Genomic DNA, 21,681 nt, shown 5'->3' with positions numbered 1-21,681 from the left:
CACCCAGAACCAGCCTTTTCGGGATGCCTGATGACCAGGTGCATGGGAGGTACAGGTTTCCACCACACATCATACTGGACCTGGTGAGTGAGTGGGAGGATGACCTCACATCACCCACCCTGTGCTCCCAAGCACTCAGCCCCCTGGAGAAGGTCCTCAATGTACTGCACTTCTTAGCCACTGGATCATTTCAGCGGACAAGTGCCATTGTGGGTGATGTATCACAGGCCACCCAGTCACGCTGCCTACACCAGGTCTTGAACATCATCACTGCACGCCCATCAGTCCGCAGGCACATATACCTTCCCAGAACACCTGCAGAAAGGCATGCTGCCGCCCTGGATTTTTACGCTGTGGCACGATTCCCCAAAGTGCTAGGTGCCATCAACTGCACCCATGTGGCTCTACGTCCCCCCAGGGCATCTGAGCACATCTATAGGAACCGCAAGCACTGGCATTCCATCAACGTGCAGGTAGTATGTAATGCCAAGGGAATCATCACCTCAGTATATGCCAACTATCCCGGGTCAACCCACGACAGCTTCATTTACCGAATGTCCACCCTAAGCCGGGACCTAGAAGCTGGGCGGCATGGCGATACATGGCTGCTTGGTGAGTATGAATGCCACTGCACATGCATGCATGTCAGATACTGAGCAAGGTCACAACCCCACCAATGATACCAATCACCACCTCCACAGGGGACAGTGCCTACCCTCTCAGCCCCCACATGATGACGCCAATTCGGAACCCCACCACGCCACCCCAGGTAAGATATAACGCAGCCCACATAACAACCCGGGGCATTGTGGAGCGCACATTCGGAGTGCTCAAGTCACGCTTTCGCTCCCTTGACCGTTCTGGCGGGCAGCTGTTGTACGCTCCCCCAGTAGTGTGCAGGTTCATAGTGGCAGCATGTGTCCTGCACAACGTTGCAACACGCCGGGGCCTGGCCATGGACATGGTGGTGGCACCACATCCCCAACCACATGCACAGCCGCTGCGCATGGGAGGGGAAAGGGCACGGGGGAGGCAGCCCATACACAGCTAGTGGCTAATTACTTCACATAGAAATCACACCCCTGTGGAGTGCACACTGCCCTGGCACATTCCATCTGACAATCAATGATGACTCAACCTGACACTGATCCTGAATGTCTGGAGAATGAACCGTCAAAACCATATCAGCCTGCGATTGTTCACCTGGAAGTGTCACAATGTGTGCATCCCTACCCACACAGACACCACCAATGCAGTTTTGTGAAGTTACACATTCAAGCAGCTAAAATGAATACCCACTTGCAAAATGCAACAAGAGGACAGTGCCATGTCAGCCAACCCAACCCCAGCACCGCCACACGACACACCGTGCCATGTCATGCTATTTGCAGGTAAACAAAGTAATCCCCACAACATGACACTAGTGTCACAATGTACAGTGTCCCTATTAGAAACTTGCAACACCTGAAATGCTCACAGCAATGCCGGACCAACAACAAACTTGAGCACGTACTACCATTAACATGACATCACAAATGTTAAATATTAGTAGTCTCACCACCTGGAAATGCCTGCACTCCCACCACTACCAACTGTGCAGTGTTGGCGCCATGTAGAGTTGTAGGTGCACTGCTGCCAACATGTACCCCATCTCCAGACTAGAGGTCCTTGTGTAGACATGTGGAAGGGACTAGCAAATTGGGAGGTAGACACAGAAGATGAGTTACACATCAATGCAACATGCAGTGTACAACACAACAGCAATATGCACTATGAATGTATACACAGTATTGACTACAGACTGCCCACACAGCTCATGGGAGTCCAACGTCACTGTGTAATTCACTGTCACTTGGGCACACCCTTTGCAAGCCCATGGAAACGGGAAGCAGGAGGGGTGTGTGTGACTCAAACCCAAGCATCTGAACCAAATACATTACAAGCCTGCATGTGCCCATCCACAATGCAGCGTATGCAAACACAGGAACCACGGAAGCCAACAAATCGTCCCAAAAAAATTGGGAATAAAATAAATAAAAATAAAAATCAAAAAAAATCAAAAATGGCCATTGATGGGCCCGGGGGGGTTGGGGAGGCCACCCAGGAGGTCCGAGGACAGGATGCACACCAGAACCCACCTGCGTGGATCCTGGGAAAATAAAACACCTCCATGGGCTCATGGCCCACACGGCTACCCTATTGTGGGAGTATCACTGCTGTCGCTATTATCACCCTGTGCAGCTGCATCCGGAGGTGGTTGCACTATGGGAGGCAGCCCACGCAAGGCCCTAGTCTGCTCCTCCATGGCTGCAAGCATGCGGGTGTGGTAGGTCTGGTTCTGGAGGATGAGTGTGCGGAGGTCCCCATGCAACAACTCACGGGATGCCCGGACCTCCGCCCTCGTTGCCTGCATCTCAGCTGAGAGCGTACAGGTGAGACGCTCCAGCTGCTGTTCTGTCCTTTGGTTTGTTGAAGCCTCAAGCTCAACAAGAGTCGACCTGAGGTGAAGGAGCTCCTGCCTCAGGGCTTCCCTGTGGCCCTGGGACTCAATGGAGATGGCCTCCTGAAGAGTCGCCAGTGCCGCCCGCCTGTCCCTGTTGGACCCCAACATGTCCTCCCTGTGTGACTGGCAGATGGAGTCGGTTGCCTGCTCTAGTCGCTCCATCAGCCTTTCAGGGGGGACAATGGAAGTGGCCACCCTATCCATGGCCTGAGCCATCATCTCGGATGATGCTGCCTGTTGGGTTGCCATACCGTAAATGGCTTGCTCCCATGCGGTATTGCCAGGTGGCGTACGGCCACCACGTCGGCAGGCACCACACCTGTCTGGGGCAAGGCGAACTGCGCCTTGCTGTGCCGGCACTGCCTGAGGCTGCAGGCCTGCATTCCCCCTCTGATCTGCTGGCCCAGGAACAGGATCAGAGGTCGCGGAGTGTGACCCTGCATCCGTAACCACCAAAGGCGTAGCTGCCAACACTGACATCCCCATTGAGGGTTCTGACCCTGGTGCAGGTGGGTGGGACAGAACAGAATCCCTCCCTGGAACACTCACCTGCGACGGCACGTAGGTCTCATCCGAATCAACACCTGAGTACAGCTCGGGGGAGGTGCAGCCAGAGACACCCCTTGAGAGCAGGACCTGCAGCACTTGTGGGTTCTCACCCACCACCACACCACGTCCCTCACTGGTGGTTGGTCGGCCCTCGGACCCCTCCTGGGTCTGCACCATCTCCACAACCCCAGCAGTATCAGGTGCGTCTTCCCCTGCAAAGACATAAAAACAAAGAAATGGAAACAGGCATTAGCACCATGGCACACAATGAGGGCTGAGAAGCAAGAGAACCAGTACTTGTTTGACACATGTCCCACATGACTAAAACCCTCCCATGCATGCACCCTCACTGCGTATGAAGGGCAGGCTAATGGCACACACTGATGACACCAAGATGGAAGATTAACACATTTTCTGCATGCTGGCTGGCAGTGGCATCACACATTGGCCTGTGATTGCCAGGTGAAACACACATGCCATCACACAGATGGCATGTACCATTGCTATTGAGTGAAGATGTAGAGGAGGGCAGCACCTATTCATTCAGTCCAGTTCCCCCATGTAATAGCTTTTCTAAATCAAACAGGTCAGATTCTTCACCTGGAGCTGCCAGTCCAAAATGGTCCAATTGCACAGGGACATGTTTGTACAAATGATATCCAGGTAACAAAGTCACTCCACTTTACCATAGCCATGTCAGACATGTGACTAGAGGACTGCGACATGCCCAGTAAATGTGGTGGAATGCAAACAATCTGACTAAATGAACAGTGATAAATTAAGCAACAATGTTGTGGCAAGGTGACACTTCAAGGGCAACTGGCGTGCAGTTGGGCTAGATGTCTACTGTTGGCAGAAGGTATACTGCTATGGCCAAATGCAGCTGCGCAGGATGTATTGCATGAAGCACATGGCTGACCAATACGACTCAGGCGCACACACTCTCACCTGGCACACAAACAGAAGCCCTCACACACACCATGCACATGGATGACACACACATGCATGTGCACTCACCGGACAATGCCTCGTAATCAGCCAAATCTCCCACGCCTTGGATCTGTTCCTCCGTGACGTAGGTCCCAGCGACTGACTCATGTGGAGTGAGTTCCATGTCTTCTACTGGAGACCCACCTCCAGTCACTAGAGTTGCGGCATGACTTGAGGCCAGCTTACTCTTTGCCCTGCGCTTTAGGTCATTCCAGCGCTTATAGCAATCATTGGCTGTGCGCCTCACGATTCCAAGGGCACTTACGATGTCCGCAACGGTCTGCCAGTGTGCCTGGCGTTGTGCAGGTGTGGTCTTGGATCCTGCAACAATGACCATCTCGTTGTCATGTGCGGACACATACTCGACAAGTGCATTCAGTTCGTCATCCGTGAAGCTGGGCTTCCTGGACGGGCCGGACTGTGTAGCCGTGTCTGGGGCATCAGCCTGTGCCGGACGAGCACTCTTCCTCTTCCGCTTGGAAGGTGGTGGTGGTCCTGAGTGTCCTGCGCCGCTCTGGACACTAGGGGCAGGAGCCCTGGTGGACTCTGTATCAGGAGTGTGGGATTGCACACTCAGCATGGGAGTTGGTGCAGGCATTTGCTCTAGTGTGATGGTGTCAGGGGGAATGTCAGCAGCATGGACTAGGACCGACACTGTCCGGGCTGGGTGTGTGAGGGCTGGGGTGGATGGAGCCGCAGCTGCCCCTGCAGCCTCTACGCCCTGCCTACTTGGTGCAGCAGATGACCTTGCTGCCCCAGATGCACGTGGCATGGTGACATCAACGTGCACCAGCGCACGTGTCATAGGCCTGCTGACCTGGAAGTCAGCCATGGAGTCATCCAGGTCTGGTGCCACAATGGGCTGGTCCAACAAGGGCTGAGCATGGATGGTGTCAGCCACATCAGCCTCAACGGGAGGGGGGGGATTATGGGTGCCCTTGACTGGTCCTCCACACATGGGGGGACAGGCTCACCCTGCAAGTAACGACCATGTCCCCTACCGGATCCACCACGGCCACCACTTGTGGCTCTTCCACCTTTGCCACCCTTACGGAATCCTCGCCTCCCAGCCATGGCACTGATGTTAATGTGCGTATGGGATTGGCTGTAAAATATTGTCCTGGGCAATTGGGGGTCAAAGGTGTTGGGTACCAGATGGTAATTGTACCCTAGTGCTCTTGCAAGGCTGATTGTAACCCCTGGGGAAAGATGACAGGTCACGCTACGCACAGGAGCCCCAAAAAAGGGAGATGACGTGCACGCAACCCCTCCTAGACCACGTGTGCCGAAAGAAAAACCTGCACTACGCTGTGGCACCCAGTAACACAAGAATGAACGTATGCGTGTCACACGCAGCCTAGAATGACCTCTGAAGGGGTAGGCTACACACGGGGCAAGCACAGATGTTAGATACGTGCGTGACTCACCGTCTGCCAGGTAAAAGAGCGTGAAAAAGGAGCGCGTTTGGTTGGCAACACCCCGCCAAAAGAAGATTTGTACGCTGTCTGAGGAGACAGGACAACAGTAGAATGGAACACTGTTTGAGGGAACAGGCCCAGGTAAACCAGTAAAAGAGAAAAAAGAGAAAAAGCTGTCAGAGGTAACAGGGAATACGAACTTGAAACGCCGTGAAGTAAATCGCGTGTGAAACGACAAGAAGTACAGAATTCACCCACTCGCTCTCCACGTAAAGCACGTACAAGGAAATGGTGTTCTACGCGTACCTTTTATACAGGCCCACACGTCCAGCGTCACTTACGCGGCGTGTACGCGCTAGGGCCATTTCCACCAATTACACGCTTTGTCACTTCTGCGTGTAGGGCCATTTCCACCAATTACACGCTTTGTCACTTCTGCGTGTAGGGCCATTTCCACCAATTACACGCTTTGTCACTTCTGCGTGTAGGGCCATTTCCACCAATCACACGCGATGAGACTCTGACGTGCAGTCTTTCCACGTGTGCTCTGTCATCACGTGCTGTGTGGGAAACACCCGTGCGGGTCACGTCACAGACGCGCTTACGCGCTGAGGGCCTTTGGTCCAATAGATTCGCGTATGCGTGCTGACGCGCTTACGCGCTAAGGGCCTTTCCTCGATTTTCACGCTGACGTGCAGGATTTTCACGTGCCAAATCACTCCGTACCAAGCTGGCCACGCGTAAGCACACGGAAGACCACGCTCCTGCCCAGAAGGCCGAACTACTGCCCCCCAGAGCCCCGAGCATGCTCCCACCTGCCATCTGCTGCTGCCTGACTGCCTGCTGCCCACGTGCACTGCCATTTGCTGCCTGCACATCAGCCAGGGGTGCTGTAGCTGTGACCACCCCTGCTGGAACCGAAGACTCCCGACTGGGATTCCATCGCTCCACAGCCCAGCCCCAGGACCCAGTTGCCCAACCACTCCTGCCTCTGGGGTTGTCATGTCGGGGCAAACACCATCTGTGACCACTGACAACCCCCGGCCAGAGAGGCAGAGGGGCACCAGCTTCAGTGCCACCGAAGTTGATGTCCTGGTGGAGCAAGTCCTGGGGCAGTATGATGCCCTCTTCTGAAGTTCCCGCGCCGACAAGGAAGGACGGACTCGGATCTGGACTGACATCGTGACTGCCATCAACGCGGAGGGGGTGGCAGTCCGGGACTTACAACATGTCAGGAAGCGCTGGGAGGACTTCAGGTCCAGGACCCTGAACAAGGCCCGGCGCCTCTTGAAGGCAGCGGATGCCAAGGGGCGCCGGGGCCACTTGTCGGAAGAACAGATGGGGGTCCTGGAACGCATATCCCCAGCGCTCCGCGTCCAGGTCCTAGAGAAGCAGACCCGTCTGGAGTCGAGCGGTGAGTGTACATGCATCCTGATTGTGAGCAGTGCGTGTGGTGATTATTCGGTATTGTGCAGGTTGCACATCTGTTTGTATGGGGTCGAGTATGGGTGGGGGTGTACAGGGCCCTGGGGCTGACACATGCGAGGGCTGTAATGTGTGAGACATGGATGGTGCTTGTGTGTGTGGGCATGCATGGCAAATGCAGTTGTGCGTGCACACATGTTTGGATGAATGTCTATGTAAGTAGACATGTCCGTGATGTCAGGCATGTATGTTTTTTTCGGCTGCATGTATGTGCACTGTGTACATGTGCATGTGTGTGTATTTGACAAGGGTGCAACAGTGATGCAACATGGATGCATGTGACAGCGGTATGTGGAATCCCGATTGGCAGATGTGACATGGATGCCCGTCTGAACAGTGCGACACTTGGCAGAGGTGTAGACATGCATGCAAGTGTGGTGGTGTGTGTACATGTGTGGTGCACTTCCTGTGTTGCATGTGATGTCTGGCTCCCCTTTGGCTGCTGATGCTGTTGTATGTGTAGGGATGGTGGTGGCAGTTGCGATATGGCTGTGGTATGGCTCATGTGTGCGAGTTGCAATGACATGTGTGTTGGGGATTGTGATGCCATGTCTGAGGTTTGCCAATGCCACTCATGTGCAACTGTCATGTGTGTATGTGTCCATTGTACAGTGCCCTGATGCCTGTGTTTTGTTTCTCCCTGTCTGCAGCGTCAACTGATGAAGAGGGCGGAGAAGGTGCTGTGGAGCACAGCGGCGGGGATCCGACCGCCAGCCGGAGACGCAAGGCCCGGCTCCCCTCCCGTGTGGTCATCTCGTCGGGGAGTGAGGAGTCCGGTGCCGCGTCCCAGGCCGCAGCTGCCGGGGGGAGGTCCAAGAGGCGGAGGTTGCAGTTGGACTCCTCGGCAGCAGAAGGGGCAGCTGGGACCCCACAGGGCCCAACAGGAGAAGATGGCACAGAGTCATCCAGGTTGGTGAGGGGTTTGGTGGAGGAGGAGGCCGTGCAAGCACCAGAGACGGGGTCTGGAAGTGGGGATCCCACTGGTGCTAGTGGTGCAGTGCAGGACCAGGGACAGGAGGCAGCACAGGCCGCCGCGGAGGTGCCTGTGTGCAATCCTGTCCCCGATCCTGTCCCTGCATCATCTTGCACCAGCAGGGATGCCTACGTCCAGACCGGTTTTCAGGCAGGGGATGAGCTGACGTCAACTGGCCTTCCTCTGCCTGCGGACGTGGCCATCCAGGTCCGGGTTGAGCCTGTCCTGGCTGGTGTGGCGTTGCGTCAACGGGCCATGCGAGGTGACCTGCAGTCTTTTCATGGAGAGACTGCACGTCATCTCGAATGGCTCGTTGACCATGTCAGCCTGCTGGGACAGGTCACCCAGGCCGGATTCCGCCGTCTCATGGGGCTTGCTCCGACCCCCTCCTCAACTGGACCCCCTACGCGCCAGTCGTCCTCTGTGCCATCTTCCCACCCATCAGTCACCTGGGTGCCCTGTGGAGCTGCCTCTGACGGTGCGGCCAGGCTGGTGGAGGAGGCATCCCTGCCACAGTCGGGATCGGAGGTCCAGCAGGGGTGGCCACATCAACAACTGCACCCCAGCCGGCAGAGGATGTGCAGGCAGCAGGAGGCAGTGCACGGGCAGAGGCAGAGCAGCAGCAGCAGCAACATGGTGGGAGGCATGATGGCTCGGGGCTTACGACATCGGAGGGGCAGGCATCGGCCGGAGGGCAGGGGGACCCAGGACAGAGAGTGTCTTCCGTGTGGCAGCGGTTGGGCCACGCCATAGGTGCGGAGCGGCGGCGGGCGGAAGAGGCGCGGCTCACAATGGTCAGGGCGGAGAACTCCATGCGGAGGGCCCTGAGGCGGGCCGAGTGCCTCGAGGCAATCCGCAGGGGGTTGGAGGAGGACACGTCGTCGTCCCTGCGGACCCTCGGGGCCATGGAACTGGACCGCCTCCGGGACATCGAACAGGAGTTCGATGATGCCCTGGCCCGGGACACCACGGAGTGAGCCGCTGGACTTGCCCACCGCCTTTGTATATAGTTCTTTAGTTTTAGGTTTCCTTTCTTTCTTATTATGATTTGGAGTCGACGGACACTGCTCCACTTTATGTATATAGTTGATCTTTAGGTAGGTTTTTTAGTAGGTTTCCTTTGTTCAGTTGGGCTCATGGACCCTTGGTATTTTTTTACATAGTCATTTATTGCATGGAGTTTTTTTTACATTTGACTTTGGACACATTTTTTTTGGATTCTCATTTGCAGTTTTGTGTTTTTATACGGACATGCAGCTTTTTTTTTCTCATTCACATTGTAGTTTGTTTTCTTTCTTTAGCATTCTTTATTGTTTTCAATACAATTTTGTTTCCATACTTCACTGTGTGGTATCATCTCATTGGTTTCATGCATGTCATGTTGGGTGTTTTCCCATTCAATTGCAACCATTGTGTGTGACGGACATGGGTTCATTAGTTTCATGTACATTGGGGGTGTAACATGTGATTTCCATTTCCATGTGGTTGAATGGGTTACTTGGTAGGGCTTTTTGGCTGTGGAGGCTGACCATTACGCACATGATTGGGGATTGTGAGGACCTGGTGGGGGCTGCCCATGGTGGCAGGGGGGTGGGGGTGGTGGGAGACATGAGTGGGGGCCTGGTGGAGGGTGGCCATGGTGGCAGGGGGGTGGGGGTGGTGGGAGACATGAGTGGGGGCCTGGTGGAGGGTGACCCTGGATGCTGGGGGGTGGGGGTGCAGGGGGACATGAGTGGGGGCCTGGTGGAGGGTGGCCATGGTGGCAGGGGGGTGGGGGTGGTGGGAGACATGAGTGGGGCCTGGTGGAGGGTGGCCATGGTGGCAGGGGGGTGGGGATGGTGGGAGACATGAGTGGGGGCCTGGTGGAGGGTGACCCTGGATGCTGGGGGGTGGGGGTGCAGGGGGACATGAGTGGGGGCCTGGTGGAGGGTGACCCTGGATGCTGGGGGGTGGGGGTGCAGGGGGACATGTGTGGGGGCCTGGTGGAGGGTGACCCTGGATGCTGGGGGGTGGGGGTGCAGGGGGACATGAGTGGGGGCCTGGTGGAGGCTGCCCCTGCACTGCTGGGGGGTGGGGGTGGTGGGAGACATGAGTGGGGGCCTGGTGGAGGGTGGCCATGGTGGCAGGGGGGTGGGGGTGGTGGGAGACATGAGTGGGGGCCTGGTGGAGGGTGACCCTGGATGCTGGGGGGTGGGGGTTCAGGGGGACATGAGTGGGGGCCTGGTGGAGGGTGGCCATGGTGGCAGGGGGGTGGGGGTGGTGGGAGACATGAGTGGGGCCTGGTGGAGGGTGGCCATGGTGGCAGGGGGGTGGGGGTGGTGGGAGACATGAGTGGGGGCCTGGTGGAGGCTGCCCCTGCACTGCTGGGGGGTGGGGGTGGTGGGAGACATGAGTGGGGGCCTGCTGGAGGCTGCCCCTGGTGGCAGGGGGGTGGGGGTGGTGGGAGACATGAGTGGGGGCCTGGTGGAGGCTGCCCCTGCACTGCTGGGGGGTGGGGGTGGTGGGAGACATGAGTGGGGGCCTGCTGGAGGGTAACCCTGCACTGCTGGGGGGTGGGGGTGGTGGGAGACATGGGTGGGGGCATGGTGGAGGGTGACCCTGGATGCTGAGGGGTGGGGGTGCAGGGGGACATGAGTGGGGGCCTGATGGAGGGTGACCCTGGATGCTGGGTGGTGGGGGTGCAGGGGGACATGAGTGGGGGCCTGGTGGAGGGTGACCCTGGATGCTGGGGGTGGGGGTGCAGGAGGACATGAGTGGGGGCCTGGTGGAGGGTGACCCTGGATGCTGGGGGGTGGGGGTGCAGGGGGACATGAGTGGGGGCCTGGTGGAGGGTGACCCTGGATGCTGGGGGATGGGGGTGCAGGGGGACATGAGTGGGGGCCTGGTGGAGGCTGCCCCTGCACTGCTGGGGGGTGGGGGTGGTGGGAGACATGAGTGGGGGCCTGGTGGAGGGTGGCCATGGTGGCAGGGGGGTGGGGGTGGTGGGAGACATGAGTGGGGGCCTGGTGGAGGGTGACCCTGGATGCTGGGGGGTGGGGGTGCAGGGGGACATGAGTGGGGGCCTGGTGGAGGGTGGCCATGGTGGCAGGGGGGTGGGGGTGGTGGGAGACATGAGTGGGGCCTGGTGGAGGGTGGCCATGGTGGCAGGGGGGTGGGGGTGGTGGGAGACATGAGTTGGGGCCTGATGGAGGCTGCCTCTGCACTGCTGGGGGGTGGGGGTGGTGGGAGACATGAGTGGGGGCCTGCTGGAGGCTGCACCTGGTGGCAGGGGGGTGGGGGTGGTGGGAGACATGAGTGGGGGCCTGGTGGAGGCTTCCCCTGCACTGCTGGGGGGTGGGGGTGGTGGGAGACATGAGTGGGGGCCTGCTGGAGGGTGACCCTGCACTGCTGGGAGGTGGGGGTGGTGGGAGACATGGGTGTGGGCCTGGTGGAGGGTGACCCTGGATGCTGGGGGGTGGGGGTGCAGGGGGACATGAGTGGGGGCCTGGTGGAGGGTGACCCTGGATGCTGGGGGGTGGGGGTGCAGGGGGACATGAGTGGGGGCCTGGTGGAGGCTGCCCCTGCACTGCTGGGGGGTGGGGGTGGTGGGAGACATGAGTGGGGGCCTGGTGGAGGGTGGCCATGGTGGCAGGGGGTGGGGGTGGTGGGAGACATGAGTGGGGGCCTGGTGGAGGGTGACCCTGGATGCTGGGGGGTGGGGGTGCAGGGGGACATGAGTGGGGGCCTGGTGGAGGGTGGCCATGGTGGCAGGGGGGTGGGGGTGGTGGGAGACATGAGTGGGGCCTGGTGGAGGATGGCCATTGTGGCAGGGGGGTGGGGGTGGTGGGAGACATGAGTGGGGGCCTGGTGGAGGCTGCCCCTGCACTGCTGGGGGGTGGTGGGAGACATGAGTGGGGGCCTGCTGGAGGCTGCCCCTGGTGGCAGGGGGGGTGGGGGTGGTGGGAGACATGAGTGGGGGCCTGGTGGAGGCTGCCCCTGCACTGCTGGAGGGTTGGGTTGGTGGGAGACATGAGTGGGGGCCTGCTGGAGGGTGACCCTGCACTGCTGGGGGGTGGGGGTGCAGGGGGACATGAGTGGGGGCCTGGTGGGGGCTGCCCATGGTGGCAGGGGGGTGGGGGTGGTGGGAGACATGAGTGGGGCCTGGTGGAGGGTGGCCATGGTGGCAGGGGGGTGGGGGTGGTGGGAGACATGAGTGGGGGCCTGGTGGAGGGTGACCCTGGATGCTGGGGGGTGGGGGTGCAGGGGGACATGAGTGGGGGCCTGGTGGAGGGTGGCCATGGTGGCAGGGGGGTGGGGGTGGTGGGAGACATGAGTGGGGCCTGGTGGAGGGTGGCCATGGTGGCAGGGGGGTGGGGGTGGTGGGAGACATGAGTGGGGGCCTGGTGGAGGGTGACCCTGGATGCTGGGGGGTGGGGGTGCAGGGGGACATGAGTCGGGGCCTGGTGGAGGGTGACCCTGGATGCTGGGGGGTGGGGGTGCAGGGGGACATGAGTGGGGGCCTGGTGGAGGGTGACCCTGGATGCTGGGGGGTGGGGGTGCAGGGGGACATGAGTAGGGGCCTGGTGGAGGCTGCCCCTGGTGGCTGGGGGGTGGGGGTGGTGGGAGACATGAGTGGGGGCCTGGTGGAGGCTGCCCATGGTGGCAGGGGGGTGGGGGTGGTGGGAGACATGAGTGGGGGCCTGGTGGAGGCTGCCCCATGTGGCTGGGGGGTGGGGGTGGTGGGAGACATGAGTGGGGGCCTGCTGGAGGGTGACCCTGGATGCTGGGGGGTGGGGGTGCAGGGGGACATGAGTGGGGGCCTGGTGGAGGGTGACCCTGGATGCTGGGGGGTGGGGGTGCAGGGGGACATGAGTGGAGGCCTGGTGGAGGCTGCCCCTGCACTGCTGGGGGGTGGGGGTGGTGGGAGACATGAGTGGGGGCCTGGTGGAGGGTGGCCATGGTGGCAGGGGGGTGGGGGTGGTGGGAGACATGAGTGGGGGCCTGGTGGAGGGTGACCCTGGATGCTGGGGGGTGGGGGTGCAGGGGGACATGAGTGGGGGCCTGGTGGAGGGTGGCCATGGTGGCAGGGGGGTGGGGGTGGTGGGAGACATGAGTGGGGCCTGGTGGAGGGTGGCCATGGTGGCAGGGGGGTGGGGGTGGTGGGAGACATGAGTTGGGGCCTGGTGGAGGCTGCCTCTGCACTGCTGGGGGGTGGGGGTGGTGGGAGACATGAGTGGGGGCCTGCTGGAGGCTGCCCTGGTGGCAGGGGGGTGGGGGTGGTGGGAGACATGAGTGGGGGCCTGGTGGAGGCTGCCCCTGCACTGCTGGGGGGTGGGGGTGGTGGGAGACATGAGTGGGGGCCTGCTGGAGGGTGACCCTGCACTGCTGGGGGGTGGGGGCGGTGGGAGACATGGGTGGGGGCCTGGTGGAGGGTGACCCTGGATGCTGGGGGGGTGGGGGTGCAGGGGGACATGAGTGGGGGCCTGGTGGAGGGTGACCCTGGATGCTGGGGGGTGGGGGTGCAGGGGGACATGAGTGGGGGCCTGGTGGAGGGTGACCCTGGATGCTGGGGGGTGGGGGTGCAGGGGGACATGAGTGGGGGCCTGGTGGAGGCTGCCCCTGGTGGCTGGGGGGTGGGGGTGGTGGGAGACATGAGTGGGGGCCTGGTGGAGGCTGCCCCAGGTGGCTGGGGGGTGGGGGTGGTGGGAGACATGAGTGGGGCCTGGTGGAGGGTGGCCATGGTGGCAGGGGGGTGGGGGTGGTGGGAGACATGAGTGGGGGCCTGGTGGAGGGTGACCCTGGATGCTGGGGGGTGGGGGTGCAGGGGGACATGAGTCGGGGCCTGGTGGAGGGTGACCCTGGATACTGGGGGGTGGGGGTGCAGGGGGACATGAGTGGGGGCCTGGTGGAGGGTGACCCTGGATGCTGGGGGGTGGGGGTGCAGGGGGACATGAGTAGGGGCCTGGTGGAGGCTGCCCCTGGTGGCTGGGGGGTGGGGGTGGTGGGAGACATGAGTGGGGGCCTGGTGGAGGCTGCCCATGGTGGCAGGGGGGTGGGGGTGGTGGGAGACATGAGTGGGGGCCTGGTGGAGGCTGCCCCATGTGGCTGGGGGGTGGGGGTGGTGGGAGACATGAGTGGGGGCCTGCTGGAGGGTGACCCTGGATGCTGGGGGGTGGGGGTGCAGGGGGACATGAGTGGGGGCCTGGTGGAGGGTGACCCTGGATGCTGGGGGGTGGGGGTGCAGGGGGACATGAGTGGAGGCCTGGTGGAGGCTGCCCCTGCACTGCTGGGGGGTGGGGGTGGTGGGAGACATGAGTGGGGGCCTGGTGGAGGGTGGCCATGGTGGCAGGGGGGTGGGGGTGGTGGGAGACATGAGTGGGGGCCTGGTGGAGGGTGACCCTGGATGCTGGGGGGTGGGGGTGCAGGGGGACATGAGTGGGGGCCTGGTGGAGGGTGGCCATGGTGGCAGGGGGGTGGGGGTGGTGGGAGACATGAGTGGGGCCTGGTGGAGGGTGGCCATGGTGGCAGGGGGGTGGGGGTGGTGGGAGACATGAGTTGGGGCCTGGTGGAGGCTGCCTCTGCACTGCTGGGGGGTGGGGGTGGTGGGAGACATGAGTGGGGGCCTGCTGGAGGCTGCCCTGGTGGCAGGGGGGTGGGGGTGGTGGGAGACATGAGTGGGGGCCTGGTGGAGGCTGCCCCTGCACTGCTGGGGGGTGGGGGTGGTGGGAGACATGAGTGGGGGCCTGCTGGAGGGTGACCCTGCACTGCTGGGGGGTGGGGGCGGTGGGAGACATGGGTGGGGGCCTGGTGGAGGGTGACCCTGGATGCTGGGGGGGTGGGGGTGCAGGGGGACATGAGTGGGGGCCTGGTGGAGGGTGACCCTGGATGCTGGGGGGTGGGGGTGCAGGGGGACATGAGTGGGGGCCTGGTGGAGGGTGACCCTGGATGCTGGGGGGTGGGGGTGCAGGGGGACATGAGTGGGGGCCTGGTGGAGGCTGCCCCTGGTGGCTGGGGGGTGGGGGTGGTGGGAGACATGAGTGGGGCCTGGTGGAGGCTGCCCCTGGTGGCTGGGGGGTGGGGGTGGTGGGAGACATGAGTGGGGGCCTGCTGGAGGGTGACCCTGGATGCTGGGGGGTGGGGGTGCAGGGGGACATGAGTGGGGGCCTGGTGGAGGGTGACCCTGGATGCTGGGGGGTGGGGGTGCAGGGGGACATGAGTGGGGGCCTGGTGTAGGCTGCCCCTGCACTGCTGGGGGGTGGGGGTGGTGGGAGACATGAGTGGGGGCCTGGTGGAGGGTGGCCATGGTGGCAGGGGGGTGGGGGTGGTGGGAGACATGAGTGGGGGCCTGGTGGAGGGTGACCCTGGATGCTGGGGGGTGGGGGTGCAGGGGGACATGAGTGGGGGCCTGGTGGAGGGTGGCCATGGTGGCAGGGGGGTGGGGGTGGTGGGAGACATGAGTGGGGCCTGGTGGAGGATGGCCATGGTGGCAGGGGGGTGGGGGTGGTGGGAGACATGAGTGGGGGCCTGGTGGAGGCTGCCCCTGCACTGCTGGGGGGTGGGGGTGGTGGGAGACATGAGTGGGGGCCTTCTGGAGGCTGCCCCTGGTGGCAGGGGGGGTGGGGGTGGTGGGAGACATGAGTGGGGGCCTGGTGGAGGCTGCCCCTGCACTGCTGGAGGGTTGGGTTGGTGGGAGACATGAATGGGGGCCTGCTGGAGGGTGACCCTGCACTGCTGGGGGGTGAGGGTGCAGGGGGACATGAGTGGGGGCCTGGTGGGGGCTGCCCATGGTGGCAGGGGGTGGGGGTGGTGGGAGACATGAGTGGGGGCCTGGTGGAGGGTGGCCATGGTGGCAGGGGGGTGGGGGTGGTGGGAGACATGAGTGGGGGCCTGGTGGAGGGTGACCCTGGATGCTGGGGGGTGGGGGTGCAGGGGGACATGAGTGGGGGCCTGGTGGAGGGTGGCCATGGTGGCAGGGGGGTGGGGGTGGTGGGAGACATGAGTGGGGCCTGGTGGAGGGTGGCCATGGTGGCAGGGGGGTGGGGGTGGTGGGAGACATGAGTGGGGGCCTGGTGGAGGGTGACCCTGGATGCTGGGGGGTGGGGGTGCAGGGGGACATGAGTGGGGGCCTGGTGGAGGGTGACCCTGGATGCTGGGGGTGGGGGTGCAGGGGGACATGAGTGGGGGCCTGGTGGAGGGTGACCCTGGATGCTGGGGGGTGGGGGTGCAGGGGGACATGAGTGGGGGCCTGGTGGAGGCTGCCCCTTGTGGCTGGGGGGTGGGGGTGGTGGGAGACATGAGTGGGGGCCTGGTGGAGGCTGCCCATGGTGGCAGGGGATTGGGGGTGGTGCGAGACATGAGTGGGGCCTGGTGGAGGCTGCCCCTGGTGGCTGGGGGGTGGGGGTGGTGGGAGACATGAGTGGGGGCCTGCTGGAGGGTGACCCTGGATGCTGGGGGGTGGGGGTGCAGGGGGACATGAGTGGGGGCCTGGTGGAGTGTGACCCTGGATGCTGGGGGGTGGGGGTGCAGGGGGACATGAGTGGGGGCCTGGTGGAGGCTGCCCCTGCACTGCTGGGGGGTGGGGGTGGTGGGAGACATGAGTGGGGGCCTGGTGGAGGGTGGCCATTGTGGCAGGGGGGTGGGGGTGGTGGGAGACATGAGTGGGGGCCTGGTGGAGGGTGACCCTGGATGCTGGGGGGTGGGGGTGCAGGGGGACATGAGTGGGGGCCTGGTGGGGGCTGCCCATGGTGGCAGGGGGGTGGGGGTGGTGGGAGACATGAGTGGGGGCCTGGTGGAGGGTGGCCATGGTGGCAGGGGGGTGGGGGTGGTGGGAGACATGAGTGGGGGCCTGGTGGAGGGTGACCCTGGATGCTGGGGGGTGGGGGTGCAGGGGGACATGAGTGGGGGCCTGGTGGAGGGTGGCCATGGTGGCAGGGGGGTGGGGGTGGTGGGAGACATGAGTGGGGCCTGGTGGAGGGTGGCCATGGTGGCAGGGGGGTGGGGGTGGTGGGAGACATGAGTGGGGGCCTGGTGGAGGGTGACCCTGGATGCTGGGGGGTGGGGGTGCAGGGGGACATGAGTGGGGGCCTGGTGGAGGGTGACCCTGGATGCTGGGGGTGGGGGTGCAGGGGGACATGAGTGGGGGCCTGGTGGAGGGTGACCCTGGATGCTGGGGGGTGGGGGTGCAGGGGGACATGAGTGGGGGCCTGGTGGAGGCTGCCCCTTGTGGCTGGGGGGTGGGGGTGGTGGGAGACATGAGTGGGGGCCTGGTGGAGGCTGCTCATGGTGGCAGGGGGGTGGGGGTGGTGCGAGACATGAGTGGGGCCTGGTGGAGGCTGCCCCTGGTGGCTGGGGGGTGGGGGTGGTGGGAGACATGAGTGGGGGCCTGCTGGAGGGTGACCCTGGATGCTGGGGGGTGGGGGTGCAGGGGGACATGAGTGGGGGCCTGGTGGGGGGTGACCCTGGATGCTGGGGGGTGGGGGTGCAGGGGGACATGAGTGGGGGCCTGGTGGAGGCTGCCCCTGCACTGCTGGGGGGTGGGGGTGGTGGGAGACATGAGTGGGGGCCTGGTGGAGGGTGGCCATTGTGGCAGGGGGGTGGGGGTGGTGGGAGACATGAGTGGGGGCCTGGTGGAGGGTGACCCTGGATGCTGGGGGGTGGGGGTGCAGGGGGACATGAGTGGGGGCCTGGTGGAGGGTGGCCATGGTGGCAGGGGGGTGGGGGTGGTGGGAGACATGAGTGGGGCCTGGTGGAGGGTGGCCATGGTGGCAGGGGGGTGGGGGTGGTGGGAGACATGAGTGGGGGCCTGGTGGAGGCTGCCACTGCACTGCTGGGGGGTGGGGGTGGTGGGAGACATGAGTGGGGGCCTGCTGGAGGCTGCCCCTGGTGGCAGGGGGGTGGGGGTGGTGGGAGACATGGGTGGGGGCCTGGTGGAGGGTGACCCTGGATGCTGGGGGGTGGGGGTGCAGGGGGACATGAGTGGGGGCCTGGTGGAGGGTGACCCTGGATGTTGGGGGGTGGGGGTGCAGGGGGACATGAGTGGGGGCCTGGTGGAGGGTGACCCTGGATGCTGGGGGGTGGGGGTGCAGGGGGACATGAGTGGGGGCCTGGTGGAGGCTGCCCCTGGTGGCTGGGGGGTGGGGGTGGTGGGAGACATGAGTGGGGGCCTGGTGGAGGGTGGCCATGGTGGCAGGGGGGTGGGGGTGGTGGTCGACATGAGTGGGGGCCTGGTGGAGGGTGACCCTGGATGCTGGGGGGTGGGGGTGCAGGGGGACATGAGTGGGGGCCTGGTGGAGGGTGGCCATGGTGGCAGGGGGGTGGGGGGGTGGGAGACATGAGTGGGGCCTGGTGGAGGGTGGCCATGGTGGCAGGGGGGTGGGGGTGGTGGGAGACATGAGTGGGGGCCTGGTGGAGGGTGACCCTGGATGCTGGGGGGTGGGGGTGCAGGGGGACATGAGTGGGGGCCTGGTGGAGGGTGACCCTGGATGCTGGGGGGTGGGGGTGCAGGGGGACATGAGTGGGGGCCTGGTGGAGGGTGACCCTGGATGCTGGGGGATGGGGGTGCAGGGGGACATGAGTGGGGGCCTGGTGGAGGCTGCCCCTGCACTGCTGGGGGGTGGAGGGTGGTGGGAGACATGAGTGGGGGCCTGGTGGAGGGTGGCCATGGTGGCAGGGGGGTGGGGGTGGTGGGAGACATGAGTGGGGGCCTGGTGGAGGCTGCCCCTGGTGGCTGGGGGGTGGGGGTGGTGGGAGACATGTGTGGGGGCCTGGTGGAGGGTGGCCATGGTGGCAGGGGGGTGGGGGTGGTGGGAGACATGAGTGGGGGCCTGGTGGAGGGTGACCCTGGATGCTGGGGGGTGGGGGTGCAGGGGGACATGAGTGGGGGCCTGGTGGAGGCTGCCCCTGGTGGCTGGGGGGTGGGGGTGGTGGGAGACATGAGTGGGGGCCTGGTGGAGGGTAGCCATGGTGGCAGGGGGGTGGGGGTGGTGGGAGACATGAGTGGGGGCCTGGTGGAGGGTGACCCTGGATGCTGGGGGGTAGGGGTGCAGGGGGACATGAGTGGGGGCCTGGTGGAGGGTGGCCATGGTGGCAGGGGGGTGGGGGGGGGTGGGAGACATGAGTGGGGGCCTGGTGGAGGGTGGCCATGGTGGCAGGGGGGTGGGGGGGTGGGAGACATGAGTGGGGGCCTGGTGGAGGGTGACCCTGGATGCTGGGGGGTGGGGGTGCAGGGGGACATGAGTGGGGGCCTGGTGGAGGCTGCCCCTGGTGGCTGGGGGGTGGGGGTGGTGGGAGACATGAGTGGGGGCCTGGTGGAGGCTGCCCATGGTGGCAGGGGGGTGGGGGTGGTGGGAGACATTAGTGGGGGCCTGGTGGAGGCTGCCCCTGCACTGCTGGGGGGTGGGGGTGGTGGGAGACATGCATTGTTGATCAGTAGTGCAAGGTGACATGTGGGTTGGCTGGGGGGCATGCATATGGTGGATGGGCTGCCTGCGGGACATGAGCCGGGGTGCAGGGTTGTCCCCCGTGGTGTGGGCTGCCTGCAGGGGCCGTGGAGGTTGTGGAGCGTACACCTGGGAGGACCCACACGGCCAATTCACGTGTAGTACTCCCCAGAACCCCTGAAATACACATTCCCTGCTGTAATCGCGTGTGGAACTTCCCGCGCACCCTGAAATACACGTACCCTGCTCGCACTGGGCCAATCGCGTGTGGTACTTCCCGCGCATTCCTGAAATACACGTACCCTGATGAAATTGCGTGTGGAACTTCCCGCGCACCCATGGAATACACGTACCCTGCTCGCACTGGGACTATCGCGTGTGGAACTTCCCGCGCACCCTGAAATACACGTACCCTGCTCGCACTGGGCCAATCGCGTCTGGTATTTCCTGCGCACCCCTGAAATACACGTACCCTGATGGAATCGCGTGTGGAACTTCCCGCGCACCCATGTAATACACGTACCCTGCTCGCACAGGGCCAGTAGCGTGTGGAACTTCCCGCGCACCCCTGCAATACACGTTCCCCGCTTGGCGTTTGATGTTTGCCAGCCCGGTGAACTGGTCCAGGGTTAGCGCAGCCCTTTGCGATGATTTAGCGATTTTGATGGCTTTTCCTTGCGCGAGGGCGTTCTTGGGGGCGTTACTGGCGCTGCTGCAGGGTCGCTGCGATTCTCTGCGCCACGGCTGGTTTGGAAGCCTAAAATCCATGAATACGCTGTGCGCGGAAATCGGTTTTAGCGCACGTGCCTGGCGCAGTCAATCGCACGCGGACACTCTGCGCCAGCCGCTTGCGACACTTTTCTGCGAGATTCTATGAATTACCCTGTCAGTCTTTCCTCTCTCTGAGGTTATTAAACAAGACTACATTAACTCTCGTTATGGTTACACCTGCAGTACTGCAAAACAGAATACAAACACCAGAAAATGCAAGTTATAAAAGCAATCAGGGTATCAGTATGGTTTAGATCTAGAGCTCAATGGGCATCATTACGAGTATGGCGGTAAGGCAACAATGGCACCAGTATTGCTACTGGCACCATTGCTAATGTACCGCCATACTAGGGGTTCTGCTTGCGGGTGCCCTTGCAGCCATCGTGAGCAGAACTTGATGGTAGCAACTGTACCGTTATTGACGGTACCATTGCTACCACCCTCCCCATTCCCATTGAGCCCCATGGGGGCTCAAATGGGAATGGGGATGTACCGGGCCTGGCACCATTGCAAGGGGAATTACCGGGTCCGCCAAGGTCGGAATGACCCGGTAATTCCCCTTTCGCGGGTGCCGGACTTGGATGCGAGTTTGGAGGTAGCCTTGCCGGTAAAACCGTCAAGGCTACCTCCAACCACGTAATGAGGCCCAATGTGTCCAAACACGGGTTGTAAAATCTGGGCATTAGAGTCGAGCATGGTAATATATTTACTACTGTGATGCAGAACAAAATGGGCCTCATTCCAAGTCAGGTTGCTGCTGGATTTGGAATGAATTACCGCCTCTGTGATTACCGGAATCACTGGGGAATTACAACCCCGGTGACCAGGAAATTCCAGAGGTGGAATTCCGTAAATCCCCATTCCCATTGAGTCCCACAGGACTCCATGGGGATGGTGACAATGGAAATACTGGTGCCGTCTATGACAGAGCCGGTGTTATAATTTCCATCTGCAGGCGGGTGGCATTACTCCTGCCAGGTCAGAATGGCGGGAGTGACACCTCCTGCCTGCAGAACTCGTAATCTGCCGGTCCGGAAACAACGGTGACGGCGGGTTTACCGCCACCATTGTTTCCGGACCGGTAGACTCTAAATGAGGCCTAATTAATGTCTTACTCAAGAGAGGTGATTAGGTAGTCAAATTGAAGACAGGAGAACTACATTGTTGAGGCTCATTTCACAGCCCTGCCACTGGATGGTACTGTGATCCAGGATAGACTATTTTATCTCGCTCTATGGTATGGTTCTCTATTTGGAGAACAGTTTTGTGTTTTCATATGTAATTGGATTTATTTAGCCCATCACCTTTTCATTCTTTATATGGAAGCCATTAGAGAGAAAGGCATCCCAGGCAGGGGAGAGACACTGTTGTGCTGTTGTTCAAGTCTGCTTATTTGACACACAAAACTATTTACCTTTTTTTTAAAAATTTCTAATTCTATTTTTCATATCATGGATAAAAATCCACAAGCCTGGGGCAAAAATTGACTTTAGTCAGGTGAGCATATCACACCATTTCTTTTATTGAGTAGTTTTAAATGTTTAAAGTAAAGTAATAAAACCCAGAACTGCGTTT

General features: G+C 61.9%; 1 protein-coding gene across 1 annotated transcript in view; it reads right to left on the bottom strand.

Moving 5' to 3' along the window:
• The window catches only part of PRR16 (proline rich 16), a 1,369,205-nt gene that overhangs the window by 683,524 nt on the left and 664,000 nt on the right, over positions 1-21,681 (bottom strand). The window lies entirely within an intron of this gene.

Source organism: Ambystoma mexicanum, chromosome 6p, assembly GCF_040938575.1.
Source record: "Ambystoma mexicanum isolate Mex_15411 chromosome 6p, UKY_AmexF1_1, whole genome shotgun sequence".
NCBI lineage: Eukaryota > Metazoa > Chordata > Amphibia > Caudata > Ambystomatidae > Ambystoma > Ambystoma mexicanum.
This window is presented reverse-complemented; position numbering and strand designations above follow the sequence as displayed.